Source organism: Rutidosis leptorrhynchoides, chromosome 6 (genome assembly GCF_046630445.1).
Source record: "Rutidosis leptorrhynchoides isolate AG116_Rl617_1_P2 chromosome 6, CSIRO_AGI_Rlap_v1, whole genome shotgun sequence".
In the NCBI taxonomy this organism is placed as follows: domain Eukaryota; kingdom Viridiplantae; phylum Streptophyta; class Magnoliopsida; order Asterales; family Asteraceae; genus Rutidosis; species Rutidosis leptorrhynchoides.
Window position 1 is genome coordinate 303,055,957 of NC_092338.1, and position 21,445 is coordinate 303,077,401.

At 33.9% G+C, this 21,445-nt stretch overlaps 1 non-coding gene across 1 annotated transcript; it reads left to right on the forward strand.

Moving 5' to 3' along the window:
- Positions 1–468: 468 nt before the first annotated feature.
- LOC139856690 (small nucleolar RNA R71) lies at positions 469–575 on the forward strand. The gene has a single exon (XR_011762155.1). It is a non-coding gene; the product is annotated as a small nucleolar RNA R71 (small nucleolar RNA).
- The last annotated feature ends 20,870 nt before the right edge of the window (positions 576–21,445 follow it).

Here is a 21,445-nt window from a genome sequence, read left to right on the forward strand (position 1 = left end):
TGCCACCATTGAATTATGTGGACATGATAATTGTCACCAGTTGATGTGAATGTTATATATCGAGAGAATGATTTTATACACAGGTTATGTGTATGTTATTTTTTTTGTGCACAAGATATGTGTACGGTTACTATGATATATGAAAATGATTTCGTACATGAGAAAGATGTACTGTATTTAAAAGATATAGCATGTACATTACATGTGGGTATAGGATTCGGGCCCATTTGTACCATGCAGCATTTAAATCTTGTGGTCTATCAAAATGATGAATTTTATTGTTTTTATGATAAACTTATGAACTCACCAACCTTTTGGTTGACACTTGAAAGCATGTTTATTCTCAGGTGTGAAAGAAACTTTCCGCTGTGCATTTGCTCATTTTAAAGACAGTATTTGGAGTCGATCATCGCAATGGAACCAGTTGTTGGTGACTTCATCCAGATGGATTAGGACGGGTCCTTTCATAAACCATGTTGCGGACATCCTCTCAATAACTTTCCAAATCTAGTCCATGCCTCATATAGAGTTTCATTTGGTTTCTGTGTGAACGTAAAAATTTCTCCTTGAAGTCTTACGGCTTTAGATGACGGAAAGAATTGTTTAAGAAATTTTTCAACTAAAACATCCCATGTATCAATCGCCCCTTCAGGTAACGATTCCAACCAATCTTTGGCTTCTCCCTTTAAAGTCCAGGGAAATAACATGAGATATATCTGTTCATCCTCCACTTCTCGGATTTTAAATAGTGTGCAGATCCTATTAAAGGTACGAAGATGTTCGTTTGGATCTTCCTTCGGCGCACCACTAAATTGGCATTTGATTAGTCACCATGTGTAGAATTTGTCCTTTGATTTCATAATCTGGCGCATTAATGTCAGGATGAGTAATTGCGTGACCTTGTCCAGTACGTTTAGCTCTCATTCGGTCTTCCATACTTAAAGGTTCCAGATTCTCCATAATTGAATTTGTTGAATCGGAATCACTAGAGGATTCTGATTTAATGGTTCGTTCCTCAACAATCTCTGTTTGAATGATTGGTGGTTCCGGAGGAAAAATTAATGGTTCAGGATCTATGAATCGTCCCTGAATATTCTCCGGATTCTCAATTGTGAGGTCGGGTTCAAAAAATGGATTATCGGAAATTTGAACTGGAGTACTTGGTCGACTGGATGACGATTCTAAAGAAAAATCAACGGCGACAATATTAGCTAGATGTCTTGATCTAGTTACAGGTGGTGAACATATAAAAGGTGGTGAACGTCTTGCTCGGTGCATTCACTGAATATCCTATTAGTTTTTTAAAAGGAAAGAAAAATTATATAAGTTATCCAATTAATAGACTTTTCTGATTTTTCCCACGTTTCGAATAGCCAAAAGATGCAGCAGAGGGGCAGGATTCGTTTGGTCTCAATATAATTGAGTACTGTTTGGCTCCGATAACCCGGTCCACGTACAAATCCAACTATTACTACGAACCAGAAAATTTTGATGTTTATCAATTTAACCACTTAAAATAAATTTTCGTAATTTTAAGAAATTTAGATAAGAAGTAGAATAAAAATCTATGTTCTAAAACTAGAATTGCGAGAAATAAGAAAGAAAAAGAGCGCGTCGAAAAAGGTCGAAAAAGAAAAGGGTTGAAAAAGAAAAGGCGTCGAAAAATAAGAAAGAAAAAGAATGACTTATACAACTTAAAAATACTCGACTAACCCAATCTTATTACTATCACTAACTTAAAATTATAATCGCAAATTGAGATTACTAATTGGAGTGATAATTGATACATAGGTAAAAGGCGTCGAAAAATAAAAATAAGAAAGTAGCGTGTTGAAACTTAAAAAGGCACTAAAAACTAAAAATTAAAAGTTGCTTCTAAAAATATTAAAGCTAATAAGTAAAACTATATCCCAAATGGCAATATCCTAAAAAGGAACTAAAACTTAAAAAGGCGTCGCAAAATTCTAAAGCACTTTAATCTTAGTCTAAAGAAAAAGCACTTAAGGGATTTTATGGCAAAGCCTAAAAATCTAGAAGTAAAAATAACTATGGCAAAAACTAAGCTTAAAACTAAATACGAGCGAAAAGTACAAAAGTTACGCTAAAATGAATAAAAAGGAACAAATTATAAAAATATACTAAAAGTTGCAAAAATTACAATTTTTATAAAAATATTATTTTTATATTATTTATTTTATAAAACTATTAATTTTATAAACTAATTAAACTAATTAAAATTAAAAATACAAAATAATAAATAAACTAAACTAAATTAATTAAAATAATTAAACCTAATTAGGGGTAAATTTAAATAATAAAAATAAAAACCCGTAATTAATGCGATATTAGGGTTCTGTGTACCCGTGTCAGAGTCTCTCCGCGACTTGCGGTGCCACGTACTAGCAAACCCCGCGAGTCGCAGGAAATGAAAATTCAGATGACAGCTGGTTTCGACAAGTTCGGTTTTTTATTTATTTATATATATATATATTTTTTATTTTTCTGTTTTAATATTTATATAAAATATTTATATAATTTAAATAAAAACTTATATTTAAAAACTAAAATAAAAATAGAATACTTTATAATTTTATAAATAACAATCTAAAAAAATAGATTTATATATATTTATTTTTTTTCGGTTTTTTATGTTTTAAATAAAAACAAAATATTTAAATAAAACTTATATTTTTATAAAATAAAAATAAAAAAACTTTATAAAACTTAAATATTTAACAAACTCTTAAAAATATTTATATTTTTGTTTTCTTTTTATGTTTTCGAATATTTTAAATGTATTTTTACAAAAAGCATTTTTTTAAAAGTAAACTAAAAATAAATTTTTATATATATATATATTTAGCGTTGCGCTTCCGGCTTTTAAGCTAGATTTTAAGTTCCCCGACAGCGGCGCCAAAAATACTTGATGTTCTGCGAGGTGTATATAAAATAGCTTATATTTTACTAGAAAATACTATTAAATACGATACAATTTTACACAAGATATTTATTTATTTATAGAATGGATATACTTAAACCTTGCAACAACACTTATAGGCAGTGTACCTAATCGTACAGTAGTGTAGTTTTTAGTAAGTCCGGTTCGTTCCACAGGGAATCTTTTAATCAAAGCTTAACGCTATATTAGTTTTAAATTATAAAAATACAAATATATAAATAAGTAATATTATTATTATAAAAGGGGGGTTTTTACCGTTTAATGACCGGTTTATCGATTTTAAAACTTTAGTCGCAGTTAAAACCTAATGTAAAATATTAAAAATAAATACAAGACTTAATTTAAAGCGTAAAGTAAATAACGATAAAGAAATTGCGATAAATAAAAGTGCGATAAAATAAAATTGCGATAATTAAAAAGTACGATAATTAAAAGTGCAATTAAATACAATAACAATAAATAAAAGTGCGATAATTAGAAGTGCAATTAAATATAAAATAAAGGAAATTAAATATGAAATAAAAGAATTATGCTTATTTAAACTTTCGTAATCATGATGTTTGACTTGTTGATTTTATTTTTATGCCCATGGGTTAATTGTTCTTTGTCCTGGATTATTTAATATGTCCATACGGATTTGTCCATAATAGTCCATCAGTCATAAATATAAAGAGCGAAAGCCTTCGTCAAATTATTCTTATTCCCGAAGTAAAATATTCCAACTAATTGTGGATTCGAATTGTAATAAGGTTTTAATACTTTGTTTAATGAATACACCAGGTTATCGACTGCGTGTAAACTAAGGTTTTACTACTTTGTTAACAATTACACCAATTACCCTTGAATTTAATTCACCCCTATTTCAACAAGACTATTAACTATTAATCCAGTTCCGTGTCTGGTAAAATGAATAATTATTGATATTTATTGATATCCCGCCCACCATACCCAGTCAAGCGTATGTGGTTATATATAAATACGTCAAATTATAAGTTTGTATATTAAATTAACAAGGTATTGTTTAGTTAATATAAAATCCATTAATAGCCCATAGTCTAATTTTCACAAGTGTCGTTCTTTTATCCAAACCCCAATTATGGTACAAAGCCCAATTACCCAATTTTAGTAATTAGCCCAACATCATGATTACTTCGGATTAAATAAGCATAATAATAACTTAGCTACGAGACATTAATGAAAATAATATGAACATCATAACTTACAATGATTAAAAATAGCGTAGCGTTACACGGACAGAATTTCGACTTACACCCTTACAACATTCGCTAACATACCCTTATTATTAGGATTTAAAATTAAAATTAAAATTAAAATATAAATTATATATATATAATTACGTATATATTGAGAGAGAGATAGATTATATGATATTAAAAACGATCAAACTGCGTTGCCTTTTATATGGATTTGAGTCCAGGGAAGCTCCGCGACTCGCGTAATTTTTACACTGCAAATTCCGCAACTCGCGGAGTTCGTTTTTCCAGCTCACACTAATTTGGAACCTTTCTTGCCGACGATTTTTAAATATATTATAATATATATATTAATTTTAAGAATTAATTATATATTATATTATATTCATGTGCATAGTTGACTTGTAATTTTTAGTCCGTTGCGTCGAGCGTTGAGAGTTGACTCTGGTCCCGGTTCCGGATTTTCGAACGTCCTTGCGTACAATTTAATATCTTGTACTTTGCGTTTTGAATCTTGTACTCTTGTAATTCTAAGACGTTTCTTATCAATAATTGGAACCTCTTTGATTGTATTTTGTACTTTTGAGCTTTTTGGCCGTTTGCGTCTAAAATTCGTCGAATCTATCTTTTGTCTTCACCTTTTATTATTTAAACGAATATCACTTGTAAATAGAACAATTGCAACTAAAAGCTTGTCTTTCTTGAGGAATAATGCTATGAAATATATGTTCGTTTTTAGCATTATCAATGTCTGACAGAGTCTTTAGGATGCATTAGTGAATCTAGACTACAACCGGATAGTTAGCCATTGCATTCTGACATACATTTGCTATAGATAGAACTTACTTGACTACTTGTGCATTATACTTGAATCTTTCTTAGGAGAACTCCTTAACGTTACCAAATTTTCATCACACGATCCTGTATTCTACCACTTTCTGGTAACACGCGTAATTTCAAGATTCATACACGTATGGATGACGACGACTTCATTAGTTACACTACTCCGGGAACTTTGTCTCCCGTGTTGTTATTCACCCCGTCTCAGCTTACTATCCACAAGTGGTGTAAAGTTACCACCACTACTTTCGATGAGTATCGTCATCACTATTTATCACTACGGTTACGTACTACTCGTTATCATAAATTCATTACTCTTTTCATGCCTAAAGGCATTATTGTTTTACTTGAACCGCATTGACGTGAACAATCATTTATACACTTCCCTCGGGAAACGCATCTTCAGAGTTGCACTATTTTTTTCGATTAATACAAGTCACGTTAGAGATGCCGTTACACTCTATTCATTTTAAATCTTCATGATTACACGAACTTGAATCTATGGAGTGATGTGGGAATGGAAGTATGAGTTAGCGTAATATAACGACACTCGATCAACGTGGTTATATTACGGTAAGTCATACCAAAGTTCTAATGATACGTGATGGTGATTGGACTCGATCAACCTAATCACCACCATGTGTCATGTACATGACTTCATTTTTCTTGTTGGACATCCGAAAACTCTGAGAATATTGATAACAACCATACCAGGGACACACCTTCGATTATTGTCGAACCATATCTATGCTTCCGAATGAATGACAAATTCTTTCAGCTTCAAACATATGTTACACGTGTATATTATCTCGTCTTCGCACAGTTTTATCGACAGACTACAATATGCTTGATATGCTCAAATCGAGGCGAAAACTTCTCTCGCATTAAACTCGTACTTCCGTATAAGAAAGTATTTATTCTAAATTCTCAATGGAGGGAGAGACTCTTCACGTTATACTAGTATTCGCCACAAGGGTGAATAGTCCTAACGAACGTTTTCAGAAACCAATAAGAAACTTGCTCTAACAAACGTTATTCAGAAACCGACAAGATGGGAAAGATGTGTACAACTATACATTATAGGAATTCTATCTCGACACGGTGTGCCATTGTCATTTATTTCGGATTGAGATACTTATTTCACTTCTAGATTTCGGAGTGCCTTACAAGAAGCCTTGACAACACGTTTAGACATGAGTACCGCGTATCATCCACAAATCGACGGACCAAGCAAACATATGATTCAAACCTTGGAAAACATATCACGAACTTGTATTGTTGCCTTTAATTGATTCCTCTTACAACGATAGTGATCACTCGAGTATTAACCCTTCACCTTCCGAAGCTTTATATGGCCGCAAATGTCGTTCACTTAAATTGTTGGGCCGAAGTAAGCGACAATCAAACCACCGGACCCGCACTCATTCATAAAATAACCGTTAAGATCATTTAAATCCAAGAGACCCAAGATGGCCCGTAATCGCCACTATGCCGATGTTAGACGTAAGCCTCTCGAATTCCTAGTGGGTGACCGCGTAATATTAAATATCGCACCTTGAAAGGTGTAATCCGTTTCGGAAAAACGTAGAACGCTAAATCCGCGATACATTAATCCGTTTAAAATCTTGGGGCGTTTTGGACCCGTTGCTAGCCGTTTAGATTTTCCAACTCATTTGAGTCTCCGTTCATCCTACATTCCACGTATCAAACTTAAAGAAGTGTCTTGCGAAACAAGAACTTGTTATCCTCTTCGATGAGCTTACTATCGACGGTACACACCACTTCATAGGAGAACCGGTTGAAATTATAGATCGTGAAACCAAACTCTGAGACGACGTGAAATCTCGACTGTCAAAGTTCGTTGAAATGCCCAAGGAAGTGCCTTCACCTATTCGTAGATTTTGCAACGCAAGATCTCGAGGAAGAAACAACGACTACTACTTCCAACTAAATTTCGGGTCGAAATTTCTTGTAAGGTGTAGGTAATGTAACATCCCGCGTTTTTCCGTTAAATTTATTTTTAACACTGCCTTTTTTTTTTGATAATATCTTTCGTTATCTAAATTCGTATCTTTCGTTAACTAACGTTTTTAATATTTCCGTTAGTTGATTTAACATCTCTCGTCTACTCTAGCGTTTTTAAAAATATTCGTTCGGTTAATTCACGCACCCATTTTGAAACTTGAGGGACCAAAGTTGGCTAGTTGGCAAACTAGTTGACTAGTTCAACTAGTCAACCCACCATCTCATCCACTCATTCACTCCATCTTCCACCTCCCCATTTTTCTCTACTTCCACTTTTTGATATCAAACTCCAATATCACTAATTCATCATCTAAACTCGATCTATGAAGCTTGCAACAAAACAAATTACATATTCGTGATCCTCTCTTCATCCTCTACATTTTGGTACCAATTTCATCTCATTTGGGTAACATTTCTAAAACTCTAGATTTCTCAAATTCATTTATTAGACTTGAAATGGTGTTAGTTAGCGTCTATGGCTCGAGTCTAGCATGAATATGTGATTTATTTGCTCGATCTTGTTGTTTTGCATAAACTATGATGAACTTGAAATGGGTGTGCTTAATCTTGAGTTTTGGTTGATTAAATGTTGTTTAAATGTTAAAGTGCATGTATTAAATTTGTTACTAACATCATTAGCTTCGTTTTGGTATATAGGTTTAATTAGAAAAACTCCATTTACAAAATTGTTGAATTCATGATTTTTGGTTAGGGTTTGATGAACTTTAAAATGAACTTTTGATGCTTTGAATGCTATGAGACGTTATTGGTAAGTGTTTAGTTGTATTGTATTTTTAATTACCATTGAAACGGCATATCGTATGTTCAAATTGGATTCCCGAATCATCTTGTGCATTTATGAACTTTACACTTTTGATAATGAACATTCAATGATTCTTTCGATGAAGATTTAATTGTTATAAAAGCTAGTTTTAGTTGATGATATGTTCTTAGTTGTATTCTTTGTCAAAATACCTTTCCAACGATATAAGATACGTGACTCCCTCAGCCATACACCGGCTTGCAGCTTGATCCCATGCAAAAGCCTGAGCGTCGGTAGATGTATCACTGTGAGTGCTCATGTGGGATGTGTCAAACATGTTGTTGACAAAATCCGCAGCCCCTGTTGTAACAACCTGACTTTTTCCGTTTATTATCGTTAGTTGTCCGTTAAGTATTTAACGGTGATTACTTGGATTTGTGTATTTAATAGAATTAAATACATACCTAATAGGGAAATGTTTGAATTAATATGTTATATTAATTTACGAACTTATTTCGGTTAGCAAAATAACTAAAAAACGTTACGATTAAGTTTATCGTCTAGAAAGCTTTTCAGTTTACGGAACTCGGAATAACGACACAATAATTATTTTCTATAATTATTGACTTTAAGAAAATTATTTTTAATTTACTATTTATTTAATGAATTAAACTCGGTGATTGCGTTTCAACGACTAGTTAAAGTTCCGAAGATCCGGTACGATTAACGGCAACGAAACGGACCACGCGCATTCAAGTAAATTAGCAAAATTGAGCCCGAGACCACCCTAGTGGGCCATTCGGCCGACCCCACCCCCATGCACCTTATTGGACTTGTTTTAGCTTAATGGGTCATTAGTGGTCTTTTAATTTAGGGCCTAACTTAATCTAAATAGCAAGTAAACATCCCTAGCTCCTTATTCTTCACTTTGATCAACTAAAAACTGCCCTCTCCCTCTCTCTCTCTCTTGGCCGTCGACCATAACCACCCCACAACCACCATCACCACTCAAAATTAGGACAAGTTTTGAAGATCAAAGTTGCTCGTTACGTCGTTCTACATCTAGTATTGTGCATTGATTGTGTTAGAAAGGTATAATTGTAAACCCTAATCTCTATAAATCAGTTTTTTTATCAATTACATAGTGTATTAGAGTCTAGTGCTCAATTAATGATGTCTAGTGTTGTTAATTGTTGATTGATTGCGTAATTAACGTTGTTTGATTGAAAAACGAATTTATTTATTGATGATCTGATTAAATTGACATGAGATCTGACTTTTTAGTATGTTTAATTAGAAAGATATCGAAAAGTTATTAATTTTAGACTCTGATTTTGCATGATTTCGTTATCGTATGCTCAAGATATGCTTAATCGAAGTTTTCGTTAGGTTTTGCATGAAATCCGAATTTTCTGAGTTGCATGCTTTGTGTTTTAGTTTATGAAAGTTATGCTACTATATTTATTGTGAAAAGTTATGCAATTTAGACTAAAGATATGCGTTAAAAGGTTATGTAATGCTTCCGGTATGATAAAACGAAGTTTTGGTTTGTAAAGAATGTTGAATCTGTTTTTAAGTTCACATAAAAATTTCTAGAATGAACTAGGTATTGATTTAGACTTTGAACTTCTGGAATATGTTAGTTTATATGTTACTTGACATGTTTCATTTGTATGCAAACTTGCAAGAATGTGATTTTCCATGAGTTATATTCTAATCTTTGTGATGTGTCCGGTTGATATTCAAAAACTGAGGAAACTGTAATGTTTTGCAAATCTGTTCGAATTGGCTAAAGCAATTCTTCTGATTATTTTATCACTTAAATTTTCAGATGTCTTGAGGTGACACCAATTGGCCGTTCATTAAAATCTATTTTCAATATTTTATGAAAAGTGTTTAAACACTGACGCGCGAGCAGAATTTTCTGTAATGAACCTGAACTTGAGCCTTTCTGATATCTGACTTTTAATTATCGTATGAGGCTTTAGCCGGAATTTTTGGAATCTATTTTAAGTCTAGTTATGATCTGGAGTTGATCGTAATTTTATGAATTATGTGTTATGTGCTATGAGTGTATTTCTTTACGACGTATGATTTTCAAAGGTTTACTTTAAGATGCGGAAAATGCGATTTACTAAATTACGAGCGATAACATATTATATGACTTAAGTATGATTCGTTGGCTATGTATGCATGAATTACTGAGATGTTTGACTTTATTTGACCTATTTTACCGAGTTGACTTTGGGTTTGACTTTGGTTGACTTTTGTTGACTTGCTTGGATTAGTTGACTTTTACTTATTCGTTGAGTCAGTCTGAGCACTAGGACTTTACGTACACTACGGGTTAACTAAGTTTGACCTATTAGTGTATACTTAAGATGATTTACTTTATTAGGTTGCGTTATTCAAGTCGAAAGTTTCGACGACAGTACGATTTGCTAAGATCTTTACGAGTGCTTTTGCTAAGGTGAGTTTACAGTCCCTACTACGTTTTTACAGGGATGAGATGCATGCTTTTACAAATGTTTTACGTGTTTGGCACAAGTAACTTACAAAAAATATACATATGAGTTCAGATCAAAAATCCCTTAGCTTGATTATATTAGTTACTTTGTAAGCTCTACTTATAGGGACGGTACCGTTAGGTTTGACAAACCTCACCGCAACGTTAAACAGGTGCTTATGTAGTTGTTACACGTACACTTGATCGGTGTATCGCCAGTATAGGGTAAACTAAAGACGTGTGCTCGGCTCACGCAAAGGTTAAAGCTTTATAATCAAGTGCTCATTATAATGTATACTTTTCCAGTGATGTTTTCTAAGAAAATCTTGTGGCCTTACTTACGAAATGATTTACTAAACCTGTAGATTCACTCAACGTTTTTTGTTGACGTTTTGCATGTTTCATCTCAGGTACATAGAGTTAGTGCTTCTGCTTTATTTGAAGTTATGTGCTGTTTGCTGCTAGAACTGGACGGCGTCCAGCATGATTTCTATTTTTATTTCAAGAACAAATATTCGCATTTAAACGGTTTTCTCTGATGTTTTGGGTTCATATACTATGGTCATTGATGTCAAATGTTTCCAGTTACATTTTCTTTAATAAATGACTTTGTTTTAAGGTTTGATGCGAATACTTTTCAGAAACGTCTCATATAGAGGGCGTGACGGCTAAACTGTGGGACCAGGAGTTAATATTCTGTTAGTGGATTCTGACGGGGTATTACATTTGGTATCAGAGCCAGGTCGGTTACCTAGGACTAGGCTGCATTAGAGAGTCAAATGTTAGGACAACTAGTGCGTCTAGACTGTAACCATAGACTTGTTAAGTTACATGAACCCTAGTTAAATAAATTGCTGTGTTACTTGGTAACTATTATGGCATGATTACTAATTGACTAACTTTGTGCTTTCTTTGAGTGCTAGATGACTTCTTCCAATCCTATCATTCTTACCGACTCGGACAAGGAATCCGAGGAAACCGTGCAAGCGCAAAGAAATACGATACTAGAATTTGTGGATGATACCCAATCGGAACCCGAGATGGAAATCGAGCATGAGAATGAGCCTAAAGGAAAAGAACCGGCAGAGGATTCCGAGGAAGAATCGGAGCCCGAATCCGAATCCGAACCTGATATACCCGATTCACCCTAGCCACCTTTTGTTAAACCCGACCATGTTAACCCCTACGGACCGAGAGGCCACCGTAGGATACCGAAAGGACCTGCTCGAGGCAACAACCCCTTTTGTAAGAGTATTCGTTTCTATAACCAGTCACTTAAGATGTGTCAACGTTACCATCCCTATGACGCTTCTACATCTACTTCTAAACGTAGTACCTCTACTGCTGCTGCTAATGACAACAACCCTAGTGACCTCACGTTGCGAGTCAAAAATTTGGAGAGAATGGTCGAGTAGTTGTTGAAGGAACTCCATAAACGCAAATAGAGACCGCTCGACTAGACTTGTTCCACGCTATTGAACATTAATTGATTATTATTGTTCACTTTATGATGCTCGCACATACATTATTAGTTGTGGTTTTACTTAGGACATGAGGAATAAGTTACTTTTACCAGTTATGCATGAATTTGGGAACAAGAAGTTTAATTCTTTAAGTGTTGGTTTACTAATGGAAATTTATGTTTAGTGTTGCTACTACTATTGCTAATTAGTGATAAGGGTACTAGTGTACATTGTTCACACTACTGCTACTACTAAACACTATGTATCACTACTACATACCACTAGTGTTACTATAATCGTTATGATTTAATATTAGTTACTATGCATCATTCCGTAGCTAGTATATTTTATATATCGATTTCATTGAAACTAACCAAATGTATTATCTTGACCAGAAAGATAATGCCTCCCAAGCAAGTTTCCCAAGCTGATGTTCGTCGGTGGATTACTGAAGGACTGACCGAGGTCGTGGCAGAACTCCGTAATGGAACCAACAGCAACAATGTGAACACCACGAATCAGCGAAACCGGGATACGACCAATACTCAGAACAATGGACAAGCAGGGTGTACATACAAGACCTTCTCGAGTTGTGAACCAAGCTCCTTTAATGGTACCGAAGGTCCAGTTGGTTTGAATCGTTGGTTTGAGAAGCTCGAGTCAATTTTCCGTATCAGTGGTTGTAGAGATGCGGATAGAACGAAGTTCGCAACTTCTAAGTTATCAGATGGCGCCTTGACGTGGTGGAATACCTATGCAAACTCAGTAGGTATGGATCAGGCTTTTGAGACTCCATGGGAGGATTTGAAACGACGAATGATCGCAGAGTATTGTCCCTACACTGAAACTTTTAAGATGGAGTGAGAACTCCAGAACTTGAAGCTAGTGGGTAATGATTTGACTAGTTAAATAAGAGATTCTTTAAGCTTACTCTCATGTATCTACATATGGTTACTCCCGAACGCCGTAAGATCACACTTTATGCGAACGGTTTGACCGATAAAATTCAAAGTGGTGTGACTACTTCGAAGTCGAGAACTATACAAGAAGCTGTCGAGATGGCTAGTGAGTTAATTGATCAAGTTGAACAGCGAGGAAAGACTCCTGCCTCAAATGAGACTAAAACTCATGATAATAAGAGGAAATGGAACAATAACAATAACTCAGGGAAGAATTACAATCAACAGCCCTTTAAGAAACAAGATACTGCTAAGAATAATGCTACAACCTCAAGTGCTAATTCTGGTTATAAGGGAAAGTTCCCGTTGTGTGCTAAGTTTAATAGGCATCATCCGGGGGATTGTTTGAGAAAATGCGACAAGTGCAAGAGGAGTGGACATTTGGCTACCGAGTGTAAAACTGGCACGAACGTGTGTTATGGGTGCAGAAAAGAAGGTCATTTCCGGAAGGATTGCCCAACTGCTAGTAAGGCTAATGAACCTGCAAGAGGAAGAGCTTTCAACATTAACTCCAGTGAAGCTCGTGATGATCCTAAGCTAGTCACGGGTACGTCTCTTCTCGATAATCAACATGTTTATGTACTTTTCGATTCTGGAGCTGATAGAAGCTTTGTGTCTAGAGATTTTTGCCATAATCTTAAGAATGTTGTTTCGTCCTTAGAGAACTTATATTCTATAGAGCTAGGAAATGGTAATCTAATGAGTGCTGATAAGGTTTACCGTGATTGTATTTTGACTTTGGCTGGAATGTCATTTAAGATAGATGTGATACCGATTAAGCTAGGAAGTTTCGACCTTGTGGTTGGAATGGACTGGTTAGCCAAGAATAAAGCCGACATTGTTTGTCATCAGAAAGCGATTCGCATTCCTATTACTGAAGGTGAACCTTTAATGGTATATGGAGAGCGAAACAATACGCCGTTACATTTCATTAATTGTTTGGAGGTGCAGAAACACATGAGAAAAGGTTGTCTTGCTATGCTGGTTCACGTAAGCAAAACTGAATCTGAAGGTAAGAGACTTGAAGATGTGCCCATTGTTAGAGAATTTCTCGATGTTTTTCCAGATGAGTTACCCGGATTACCTCCACCTAGAGATGTAGAGTTCCAGATTGATTTAGTTCCCGGAGCGGCACCGATAGCGTGTGCGCCGTATAGACTTGCACCACCCGAACTGCAAGAGTTATCTAGTCAACTGCAAGAGCTTTTAGATAAAGGATTCATTCGACCGAGCTCGTCACCATGGGGAGCTCCAGTATTGTTTGTGAAGAAGAAGGATGGATCTATGAGACTCTGTATTGATTATAGGGAGTTGAATAAGTTGACTATCAAGAATAGATATCCGTTGCCGAGGATTGATGACTTATTTGATCAATTGCAAGGATCAGTATGTTATTCTAAGATCGATCTAAGGTCAGGATATCACCAGATGAGAGTGAAGGAAGCAGACATACCAAAGACAGTGTTTAGGACACGCTATGGTCATCATGAATTTACCGTAATGCCGTTTGGATTGACGAACTCACTGGCTGTGTTCATGGATCTCATGAACCGTGTGTGTAAGCCATATCTAGACAAGTTTGTTATTGTGTTCATCGATTATATTCTGGTATATTCCAACAGTGAGGAAGAACATGAGCGACATCTCCGTTTGTTACTAGAGATGCTCAGGAATGAGCAGTTGTACACGAAATTTTCGAAATGTGACTTTTGGTTGCGAGAAGGAGTCAATAGTATCCAAGTAGATCCTGCGAAGATAGAGACAGTAAAGCAATGGGAGACTCCTAAGTCGCCAACGCAGATACGACAATTTTTAGGACTTGCTGGTTACTATAGAAGATTCATTGAGGGATTTTCTACTATTGCCCGACCGTTAACAGCATTGACTCACAAGGGTAAGAAGTATGAATGGACAGAGTTGCATGAAGCTGCATTTCAGTTGTTAAAGGAGGAGTTAACGACTGCGCCTTTTGTCTTTGCCCGAAGGAACCGAGGATTTCGTAGTCTACTGTGATGCATCACGATAAGGTTATGGTTGCGTGTTGATGCAACGTACGAAAGTGATTGCTTATGCATCTCAACAATTGAAGATACACGAGTTAAACTATACGACTCACAATTTAGAACTTGGTGTTGTAGTTTTCGCACTAAAGATGTGGAGACATTATCTGTATGGTATGAAGTTCACTGTATTCACTGATCACAAGAGTCTGCAGCATATTTTCGATCAGAAACAGCTTAATATGAGACAGAGATGTTGGATCGAATTGTTAAACGACTACGATTGCGACATTAGCTATCATCCCGGTAAGGCTAATGTAGTGGCAGATGCTTTGAGTAGGAAGGAGAGAGTTAAGCCTATTCGAGTTAGAGCATTGAACTTGACTATTCAAAGGAACCTTACTTCTCAGATACGTGATGCACAGCTAGAGGCGTTGAAAGAAGAGAACGTTGCTACCGAATCACTTCGAGGAATTGATAAGAAGTTTGTTACTCGAGACGATGGAACCCGGTATTTTATCGACAGGATATGGGTACCGAAGTTTGGCGGATTAAGGGAACTAGTGCTAGAAGAGGCACACAAGACTAGGTATTCTATTCACCTTGGATCCGACAAGATGTATCAAGATCTTAAGGCACTATATTGGTGGCCTAATATGAAGGCTGAAATCGCTACCTATGTTGGTAAGTGCTTGACTTGTGCTAAAGTTAAGGCAGAGCATCAGAAGCCATCAGGTTTGCTGACACAACCCGAGATTCCTCAATGGAAGTGGGAGAATATTACGATGGATTTTATCACTAAGTTGCCTAAAACGGTAGGAGGTTATGATACGATTTGGGTTATCGTTGATCGTCTTACGAAGTCTGCTCAATTTCTACCGATTAAGTAAACGGATAAGATAGAGAGGTTGGCACAGATTTACTTAAAGGAAGTAGTTTCACAACATGGAATGCCACTATCCATTATTTCCGACAGAGATAGTAGATTTACATCTAGATTTTGGCAAGCTTTGCAAGATGCCATGGGAACTCGTTTAGACATGAGTACAACCTATCATCCGCAGACTGATGGACAAAGTGAGAGGACAATTCAGACATTAGAAGACATGTTAAGAGCGTGTGTGATTGATTTCGGAATTGGATGGGATAGACATCTACCGTTAGTAGAGTTTTCCTATAACAATAGTTATCATGCGAGTATAAAGGCAGCGCCTTTCGAAGCACTGTATGGCAGAAAGTGCAGATCACCTTTATGTTGGACTGAGTTAGGAGATAGTCAGTTAACTGGTCCTGAGATTGTACATGAGATGACTGAGAAAATCGTGCAGATTCGAGAAAGAATGAAAACAGCACGAGATCGACAAAAGAGCTATGCAGATCTTAAGAGGAAAGATTTGGAGTTTCAGGTTGGAGATAAGGTTATGCTCAAAGTGTCACCCTGGAAGGGTGTAGTGCATTTTGGAAAGAGGGGAAAGTTAAGTCCGAGGTATATTGGACCGTTTGAGATTACCGAACGAATTGGACCGGTAGCGTATAGATTGAAACTACCACAAGAACTTAGCGAGATTCACGATACTTTTCATGTTTCCAATTTGAAGAGGTGTTTATCAGATGAAAGTTTGGTGATTCCTTTAGATGAAGTGCAAGTTGATCCTAAGCTTAATTTCATTGAAGAGCCTGCTGAGATTATGGATCGCGAGATTAAGCAACTAAAGCAAAGCAGAATTCCACTGGTAAAGGTTAGATGGAATGCTCATAGAGGACCGGAATTCACGTGGGAGCGTGAAGATCAGATGAGACTTAAGTATCCGTAACTGTTTCCCGAGGAGACGACTACGGTGGATGACCACTAAAATTTCGGGACGAAATTTTTCATAACTGGTGGGTAATGTAACAACCCGACTTTTTCCGTTTACTATCGTTAGTTATCCGTTAAGTATTTAACGGTGATTACTTGGATTTGTGTATTTAATAGAATTAAATACATACCTAATAGAGAAATGTTTGAATTAATATGTTATATTAATTTAGGAACTTATTTCGGTTAGCTAAATAACTAGAAAACGTTACGATTAAGTTTATCGTCTAGAAAGCTTTTCAGTTTACGGAACTCAGAAAAACGACACAATAATTATTTTCGATAATTATTGACTTTAAGAAAATTATTTTTAATTTACTATTTATTTAATGAATTAAACTTGGTGATTGCGTTTCAACGACTAGTTAATGCTCCGGAGATCCGGTATAATTAACGGCAACGAAACGGACCACGCGCATTCAAGTAAATTAGCAAAACTGAGCCCGAGACCACCCTAGTGGGCCATTCGGCCGACCCCACCCCCCATGTACCTTATTGGACTTGTTTTAGCTTAATGGGTCATTAGTGGTCTTTTAATTTAGGGCCTAACTTAATCTAAATAGCAAGTAAACATCCCTAGCTCCTCATTCTTCACTTTGATCAACTAAAAACTTCCCTCTCCCTCTCCCTCTTGGCCGTCGGCCATAACCACCCCATAACCACCATCACCACTCAAAATTAGGACAAGTTTTGAAGATCAAAGTTGCTCGTTACGTCGTTCTACATCTAGTATTGTGCATTGATTATGTTAGAAAGGTATAATTGTAAACCCTAATCTCTATAAATCAGTTTTTTTATCAATTACATAGTGTATTAGAGTGTAGTGCTCAATTAATGATGTCTAGTGTTGTTAACTGTTGATTGATTGCGTAATTAACGTTGTTTGATTGAAAAACGAATTTATTTATTGATGATATGATTAAATTGACATGAGATCTGACTTTGCAGTATGTTTAATTAGAAAGATATCAAAAAGTTATTAATTTTAGACTCTGATTTTGCGTGATTTCGTTATCGTATGCTCAAGATATGCTTAATCGAAGTTTTCGTTAGGTTTTGCATGAAATCCGAATTTTTTGAGTTGCATGCTTTGTGTTTTAGTTTATGAAAGTTATGCTACTGTATTTCTTGTCAAAATTTATGCAATTTAGACTAAAGATATGCGTTAAAAGGTTATGTAATGCTTCCGGTATGATAAAACGAAGTTTTGGTTTGTAAAGAATGATGAATCTGTTTTTAAGTTCACATAAAAATTTCTAGAATGAACTAGGAATTGATTTAGACTTTGAACTTCTGGAATATGTTATTTTATATATTACTTGACATGTTTCATTTGTATGCAAACTTGCAAGAACGTGATTTGCCATGAGTTATATGCTAATCTTTGTGATGTATCCGGTTGATATTCAAAAACTAAGGAAACTGTAATGTTTTGCAAATCTGTACGAATTGGCTAAAGAAATGCTTCTGATTATTTTATAAATTTTGAGATGTCTTGAGATGACACCAATTGGCCGTTCATTAAAATCTATTTTTTATATTTTATGAAAAATGTTTAAAAACTGACGCGCGAGCAGAATTTTCTGTAATGAACCTGAACTTGAGCCTTTCTGATATCCAACTTTTAATTATCGTATGAGGCTTTGGCCGGACTTTTTGGAATCAATTTTAAGTCTAGTTATGATCTGTAGTTGATCGTAATTTTATGAATTATGTGTTATGTGCTATGAGTGTATTTCTTTACGACGTATGATTTTCGAAGGTTTACGTTAAGATGCGGAAAATGCGATTTACTAAATTACGAGCGATAACATGTTATATGACTTAAGTATGATTCGTTGGCTATGTTTGCATGAATTACTGAGATGTTTGACTTTAGCTGACCTATTTGACCGAGTTGACTTTTGGTTTGACTTTGGTTGACTTTTGTTGACTTGCTTGGATTAGTTGACTTTTACTTATTCGTTGAGTCAGTCTAAGCAGTAGGACTTTACGTACACTATGGGTTGACTAAGTTTGACCTATTAGTGTATACTTAAGATGATTTACTTTATTAGGTTGCGTTATTCAAGTCGAAAGTTTCGACAACAGTACGATTTGCTAAGATCTTTACGAGTGCTTTTGCTAAGGTGAGTCTACAGTCCCTACTACGTTTTTACAGGGATGAGATGCATGCTTTTTACAAATGTTTTACATGTTTGGCACAAGTAACTTACAAAGAATATATACATATGAGTTCAGATCAAAAATCCCTTAGCTTGGTTATATTAGTTACTTTGTAAGCTCGACTTATAGGGACGGTACCGTTAGATTTGACAAACCTCACCGCAACGTTAAACAGGTGCTTATGTAGTTGTTACATGTACACTTGATCGGTGTATCACCAGTATAGGGTAAACTAAAGACGTGTGCTCGGCTCACGCAAAGGTTAAAGCTTTATAATCAAGTGCTCATGATAATGTATACTTTTCCAGTGATGTTTTCTAAGAAAATCTTGTGGCCTTACTTACGAAATGATTTACTAAATCTGTAGATTCACTCAACGTTTTTCGTTGACATTTTGCATGTTTCATCTCAGGTACATAGAGTTAGTCCTTCCGCTTTATTTGAAGTTATGTGCTGTTTGCTGCTAGAACTGGACGGCGTCCAGCATGATTTCTATTTTTATTTCAAGAACAAATATTCGTATTTAAACAGTTTTCTCTGATGTTTTGGGTTCATATACTATGGTCATTGATTTGACGACCCGGGAATTTCCATCCAAATTTAAACTAAATCTTTATATGATTCCGACACGATAAGCAAAAATCTGTAATGTTGAGTCTCGAAAGTTTTGAAATCTATATTCATGTAATCAATTAACCTTTGACCAGCCCGACGATTCGCGAACTATTATTTGTAAACAGATAAATATATATAAATAAGAAAGTATAATTAATTATATATATATATATAAATAATAGACTAATGTAGATAATAATATATATTAAGAAATAGAATTAGTATTATATATATATATATATATATATATATATATATATATATATATATATATATATATATATATATATATATATATATATATATATATATATATATGAACATTACTTATACATATTTAAGAATATTAATTTAATGGTCTAAAAATTTAAATATTGTATTCAACTATGAAATAAAAATTTGATATGATTAAAGATATTGTAATTTGAAAACATATTATAAAATCATTAAATACTACATAATTATAAATTGTAAAATGAATAAAAGTAATTACAAGTAAAAATATAGTTATTACAGTAATAATGATTACCATTACCTTCATTAAATAAATAATTATATTAATATCAGTATTATTATTTAATGTTATATACAAATATAAAATCTAATATATATAATATTCGTATTACTATTATTATGTTAAAAATCATTATTATTAGAAAATAACACCAATCTATTATTATTATCATTAATGATTAGTATGATCATTATAAATTATTAATATCATTTTTGTCTTATTTGATAGTAATTCTATTACTATTATTATTATTATTTTTATTATTATTATTATTATTATTATTATTTTTATTTTTATTATTATTATTATTATTATTATTATTATTTCTATTATTATTAATGGTATTTTTATTATTTATAATAATATTAATAATATTATTATTATTAATATATTTATAATTACTAATTAGTAATATTAATTTTATAAAGATAAAATTATATATATAGAAGCAATCCTTGTTACCAGTCACGATCCAACTGCTCAGAGTTTTGTTTGCTGTCTCAAATTTGGTTACAGATCGAATTAAGTTGCAGTTAAGTCCAAATTCCGTTGAACATCAAATCTCCTTTTAATTTTTTTTATATCATTCTGTACTGGAACAAATAATATGGGTCGACTTTTTATCACAAGAAAACAAATTAAACAAATTATAAGGACAACAACTTCATCAATTACTCAAAACACAATCCACAAAATAATAAGAATCGATTTTTAACAGAAAAGGGAGCACAGTGCGTGTTTTTCTTTTATTTTTCTCTGTTCTTCACCCATTAGAAAACATTTTATGAATTATAAAATAATATGAATTATATGATGCTTCCAGTTCAATTGTTTATTCCAGAGTGTTTTAATACCGATTTAGAAAACATTTTATGAAGGAAACACAATCTAAAAACATTTATAATTCGAAAACAAGATATATTTTTTTTTGTTCTGAAGTTGCGACAGCAACAATATACATATATATTTTTTTTTGTTTTGTTTTCAAGAATCATTATAGATTAATATATTTCGGTTAATTGAATCCAACACAAAATGTGTTACTCATTTTTTTTCTGGAATTTTAATTAATGGTAGTCAATTGACATGATAAAGAAGAAGAAGAAATAGGAGAGTACAGTTACGAGTTATATTAATTCACTGGTATGAGAAAATAGAAAAACAGGCGACAGCCTGATGGTTAAGGGAGGGTGTAACGAGCGAGAGGTCTCGGGTTCGAGACCCAGCAGTGGCATATCTTTTTAAAATGTGACTTCAAAGGCTGTATCCATTTTTTATTATTATTATTATTATTATTATTATTATTATTATTATGATATGATTGCCATTATTGTTATTATTATTGTTATTGTTATTGTTATTGTTATTGTTAATACTAGTATTAGTAATTAAAATTGTTATCATATAAATAAAGATTACTAATAAAACTATTATTACTACTATTAATAGTATCATTTGTTATGATTATTATTATCATTAAGTATTAAAACTATTATTATTAGTATTAACATGGTTATTATTATCATTATATTATTTAAGTAAAGTATCATTTTATTATTAGAA